This window comes from Lactuca sativa, chromosome 7, assembly GCF_002870075.4.
Source record: "Lactuca sativa cultivar Salinas chromosome 7, Lsat_Salinas_v11, whole genome shotgun sequence".
NCBI lineage: Eukaryota > Viridiplantae > Streptophyta > Magnoliopsida > Asterales > Asteraceae > Lactuca > Lactuca sativa.
In genome coordinates, this window is record NC_056629.2 from 94,897,939 (window position 1) to 94,904,185 (window position 6,247).

Here is a 6,247-nt window from a genome sequence, read left to right on the forward strand (position 1 = left end):
AAGAGCGAACCCGAAAACCACAAAAATCTGATTTCTGAAAATTCTGTAGAATACGCTCGTCTGTCCAAAACTAAGTCCCCAGCCCTTAAAGAAAAGGCTGTTGTGTTTCAGAAGGTTAGAACTACTCCCAATCAGTTGTATAAGGTCGCACGAGTAACCGAGCATCAAACAACCGAACTCACTACCATAGTGAACAAAGACAATGCAGATGGATGTGATGAGTTTTTCTGGTCAGCTCCCATAGACAATGCAGACGAAACAGTTGGTCTGTCGGAGCGAACATCCTGGAAGACCAAAGGTAGATATGTCCCCGAGCCGTTGAATGAGCCTACTAACTTCGATGTACCAAGTACAAGTGGCACAAAAGAAATTCCTGTCGAAGAAGTCACCTCAACAAGCGAATCCTCATCTATGAAAAGTGAACCGGCTGCCAAGAAGCTGAAACAAAAGGCCAATATCCACAGACTACCAAAACAGGTGAAAAATCAAAAGCAGCAGAGAAATCTTAGATACAAGAAAAATCTCTCAGAGCGAAAGGAGTTTTGGCGCTCTCAAAATCCTCATTACTCTTACCATAATAAAGATTCTAAGTCAGAGAGAAAGACTTTCGGGCCACACGAAGCACAGAACCAAAAGGATAGATTCAGTCCCGAAAGCAGCAGCAACCGAAAGGCTAGTTTTGGTCCGCCAAGTAATAAGAAGCAAAGACCTGATTTCAGTCCATCAAGCTATTATAATAAAAGACCATGTTTCAGACCACCAGCCAACTACAACCAAAAATCCAACTTCGGCTCATCATCGAGCAGCTACCGAACGTCCAGGTTCGGTCCCTCTAATGACCATAAACGAAAGGGTCATTTCAAACCTCAAATCAAGAAAAACTCTCATTCTAAATTCTCTTTCTCTAATTCTTCTCATTCTAAACCCTCTTCGAAACCCAATTCAGTCTCTACACAAAATTCAAGATCATCAATGAACTTGAAAGGAAAAATGAAGATTTCCTCAGTCAAGGAGGACCGAAAGCAGTCTAGTGCTCAAACACCAGAATCTGAATCCAAAACACCTGTAGCTAATTCTAACAAAATCAAAATCTTTACTGTTAAAAGAAAAGATGAAACAACCTTAGTAAAACACACATATCTTGTTGATGTTTCTCTTACTATTCCTGTTCCTGTGAAAGGCTCACGTGAACCCAAGAAACTTTGGGTTCCTAAATCTGCTTAAGTTTTGCAGGTTATTAGTGACGAGCAGTTTGACGAAGAATGGTATACTAACAGTGGCTGCTCACGTCACATGACAGGAAGGAAGGAAGAGTTAAGGGAGTTTCGATCACTTCAAAATGGTTGCAATGTCAAGTTTGGTAACAACTCCTATGGAACGATAAAGGGTTATGGGATGATAACCAATGGAAACTTCACAATAAGAAAGGTGGCATACGTAGAAGGATTGCAGCATAACCTCATCAGTGTATCTCAACTGGTTGGAGGTACCGGTCTCAAAGTATCATTCGACGACGAAGGTTCAGAGGTTATAGAGAAGAAATCCAACTAGGTCGAAAAGCCGAAATGTTTCCTCTGAATCTCCGACCAATCAAAGGAAATCCAGCCATATGCCTTTTGTCCAAAGCTCATTCTGGCGAAAGCTAGTTTTGGCACCGAAGGCTCTCTCATCTCAACTTCAAAGACATCAACAAGCTTGTCACCGGAGGTCATGTTCGGGGTCTTCCATTGCTCAAGTTTGATCGAGAACACTTATGTGCTGCATGCGAAATGGGGAAACAAAGTCGTCAAAGTCACCCATCAATTATAAACACAAAAGTTATTGAACCACTTGAGTTGCTTCACATCGACTTGTGTGGTCCATCATCAATCGAGAGCATTGGAGGTAGCAAGTACATTCTTGTTGTTGTTGATGATTTCTCACGTTTTACATGGGTATTCTTTCTAAAGCACAAATCTGAGGCCACTTCGAAGCTAAAGATGTTTATCAAGCAGGATGAAGTGCAACTGAGAAAAGTCGTTCGAAACATTAGGAGCGACAATGGACTGGAATTCAAGAACAAAGAATTTGAAGACTTCTTAGCAGAAAAAGGAACCAGTCATAACTTCTCAGCCCCTTACACGCCTCAACAGAATGGTATTGTCGAAAGGTGAAACCGATCCTTGTGTGAACCAGCCCGAACTATGCTAAGTTTTGCTTCTCTTCCCTTATATTTCTGGGTTGATGCTATTGTTGCAGCATGTTTTACGCAGAATAGGTCGTATGTCAATAAACGTTTCTCTCTCACTCCTTATGAGATCATCAATAACAGGAATCCAAACGTAAAATTCTTCCATGTGTTCGGTTTACGGTGCTTCATCTTCAACTCCAAAGAACATCGTAACAAATTTGATGTTAAAGCTGATGAAGGAATTTTTCTGGGATATTCTCTTACTTCAAAAGCATACCAGGTTTTAAATAAGTGTTCTAGAAATATTGAAGAAACCTATTATGTGACTTTCGATGACAACTACGTCAAGAAGCTAAAGACTACTGAAGAAGCAATTGAAGAGATTTTCTCTCAAACAGGTCAAGTCACAGCCACGATTGCTAATTTATTTGATCAATTTGTAGACCTGTTCGATGAACTTGAGAAAGCCACTCTCTCGGAAGCCAAGGCGGCAGACAACAAAATCGATCATCTAAAGCAGATTGTCGAAGATGCAGCCAAACAAATGGGAGAAGGAACACAAGTTTGAAAAGAACCTCCTCAGCACGACACTTCAGTTGAGGGGGAGAATCTATTTTCTTCAAATCAACCGAACTCACACTTTCAGGGGGAGAATTCCATTCCTGTAGCACTCGAAAGCCCAGCTACACCCGAAAGTCCTATAGCACCCGATAGCCCTGCTACACCCGAAAGTTCAGTAGCACCCGACAATCCGACTAAACCTGAGAGTTTTGTTGCACCCGAAGGTCTGAACCAACCTGAAAATCCAAATGATTCACCATCAGTCGAGGGGGAGAATTCTGATATGTTCTATGATGACGATAGTCAATCTGAATTGGAAGAAATGGTCAACGCTGAATTCAATCCATCCTATGATCCAAACTATCCTCCCCTCATTAAACGGACCAGAGATCATCCTATGTCTCAGATAGTGGGTAATGCATCTGAAAAGGTCCTGACCCGATCCTAAGTGAAGGCAAAGCAAACCTCCTTATTTTCCAAAGTAGAGTTCTGCATGTATAATTCCTTTGTATCCAAAGTTGAGCCGAAGACCGTCAATTCTACTCTTGACCATTCTGATTGGGTTAAGGCTATGCAATATGAACTCAATGAATTTGAAAGAAACAATGTATGGCGCCTCATTCCAACACCTAAAGATGCCTCAGTCGTTGGTCTCAAATGGGTATTCAGAAACAAAATGGATAAGGAGGGTAATGGGATTCGAAATAAAGCTCGTATTGTGGTGAAAGGATACTACCAGGAAGAAGGAATTGATTACGAAGAAACATTTGCTCCGGTAGCAGGGCTAGAATCTGTTCGAATATTTCTTGACTACGCTGCACACAAGGACTTTGAGGTCTACCAAATGGATGTGAAATGCGCCTTCCTGAATGGAGAACTTGAAGAAATGGTTTACGTGGAGCAACCTCCAAGTTTTGTGAATGAAAAGCATCCAAATCACTGTTAAATTCTAGACAAGGAAGTTTATGGTCTGAAACAAGTGCCTAGGGCATGGTATGAAACACTAACTAAGTTCTTATAGATGTCTAAATTCAAACAAGGTTCGGTTGACCCAACCTACTTTCGAAAGAAGGAAGGTAACCACCTTATGATAGTTCAAATCTATGTCGATGATAGCATCTTTGGCTCAAAGAATTCTAGCTTAACAGCTGAATTCAAAAAGCTAATGGAGACGAAATTTGAAATGAGCTCAACGGGTCCGATTAACTTTTTCCTTGGTTTAAACATTAGACAGCGACCCGAAGGCATCTTTATCAACCAGGAAGCATATACCAAGACTCTTCCTACTAAATTTGGGATGATGGGAGATTCAAAGGTCAAAGTTCCAATGGTGTTCGGTACCAAACTCACACCTTCCTTGGAAAAACCGGCAGTTGATATAACGTTATATCGACAAATGATTAGATCCCTGATGTACCTCACAGCTAGCAGGCCCGATATAATGTTTTCTGTGTGTTATTGTGCTAGGTTTCAGGAGAATCCTCGTGAACCACACATGCTAGCAGGGAAAAATATACTTTGATATCTGAAGCAAACCACCCCTCTCGGTCTCTGGTATCCCTCAAACTCAGGGTTCTTTATTCAAGCCTACTCAGATGCATACCTTGGAGGATGTGGTTTAGACAGGAAAAGCACCACAGGAGGATGTCAATTCCTTAACAGGAAGCTGGTAAGCTGGCAATCTAAGAAACAAACATGTGTTTCACTATCTACAGCCGAAGCAGAATATATTGCAGCCGCTTCTTGCACATCTCAAGTGATTTGGATCCAAAGTCAACTCAGGGATTATGGACTCAACATGAAAAAGATCCTACTATATTGTGACTCAGAAAGTGCAATTAGGATCTGTCAAACCCAATGCAACATTCCAAAACCAAACATATTGCATTGAGTTATCACTTCATTAAAGATCACGTAGAAGACGAAAACGTAGAGATTCAGTTTGTTCGAACTACTGATCAACTGGCTGACATCTTCACCAAAGCTCTTCCTGAAGCAAGTTTCAATAAAATTCTACAAGGGCTAGGTATGATGGAATCGGAGTCAGTACCAAAAACTACGTCTCAAAACTAAAAGTTGAAAGCGAAATGAACCGAACGTTCGGGTTCGGTTCCCTTGAGTGCCGAAATGAACCGAACGCTCAGGTTCGGTCCTATTCTCTTATCTTCACTTTTCACTTAAAGGTAATTTCTTTGGTGGTAAACTTTTGGTTGTAAGCTTTTTGTACTCTTATTTCTCATTTCTTTCTTACTTTTTCAAAGTTTTTTTTAACCGAAATGAACCGATCGTTCGGTCTATTTCGGGTTCGGTTCCAAAGTTTTTTTTATTATTTTTTTTTAAATAAAAAAAAAACTCCAAAAACATTTTTTTTGTTTGCTTGTGTTTGTTAATTTTTTATGTGTGGATAATTGTGGAGCAATTCTTGTTCTCACATTTTTAATAGTTAAGTGTCCCTAGAAGCATGTTGTTGTATGTGTCCAAAGCCTCATCTGATTCTGAATAATAGCCTTACTGACATGGTATATACAACCCTTGTCTTCCCAATTAGGCTTTTATATTTATTCTAATGATGAGCTACCTTACTCTCTTCTCACATGAGATAAGAGTTTTCTGCTTGGTCTTTATTTTACAGCAGAGGTACTTTGGTTTCTTTACACCATCTCCAATAATTTTCTCCATCCTATTTGCCTCATACAAGTAACCCTTGAGACTCTCAGTAATTACCCCTGAGGTTTATGGTTACACAATTTATGTGTTTACGATCTTAACTTCGTGCCACTACGTGCTAAGTGAAACCCACAATTCAATACCTACTATGCATTGACAGTGAACAATTAAATTTGCTCTAGTTTTCACTAATGAATTAACGAAATCACCCATGGGGCTGTACCTTGAAATCTCTAAATTTTCTTTTTGTGTGATTCTTACGAAATTGTTAAATACCATAACATTTCTTCCCTTAGAATCCAGTTTTAATTTTTTTTTGAGATTTCACCTAAGAGTATTTTACACATGCCACTTAAATTCTCTTCATACCTACTTGTTCAACAGACTACATTGGTCTCATAAGTCCTTTAGTTGATTTATGTCTTATGTCAAGATCAGGAATTCTGAACTGAAGCGAAAGCCACCCACATTAGCCTTATTAAAAGATGTCTTTCAACACTTCTTAATAAGTGTTTGATTGTAATTCAACGGGACACCACACAAACACTTTAAGGTCTCTCTTGACTTTAAAGGAAGAGATTCATGCCCGGGATCTATTGTTTCGTGTCTTTATTGACATCACAATTTCCCACATATGTATTGCTTTATTTCTTTTCTTTTACACTCTATGCACGAAAATCTTTTTGATTTTCCATAATTCTGGTTTCATTACTTACAAGCAATTTTTGGCTATGGGATTTAACGTTATAAAAGAGATGTGGCTCACAATGTTACACGTGGTTATTTTGCTTTATGACGATAGCTCACTCTAAGGGGATAAGTTGCTGACTCAGCCAAAAGTCCAATCGG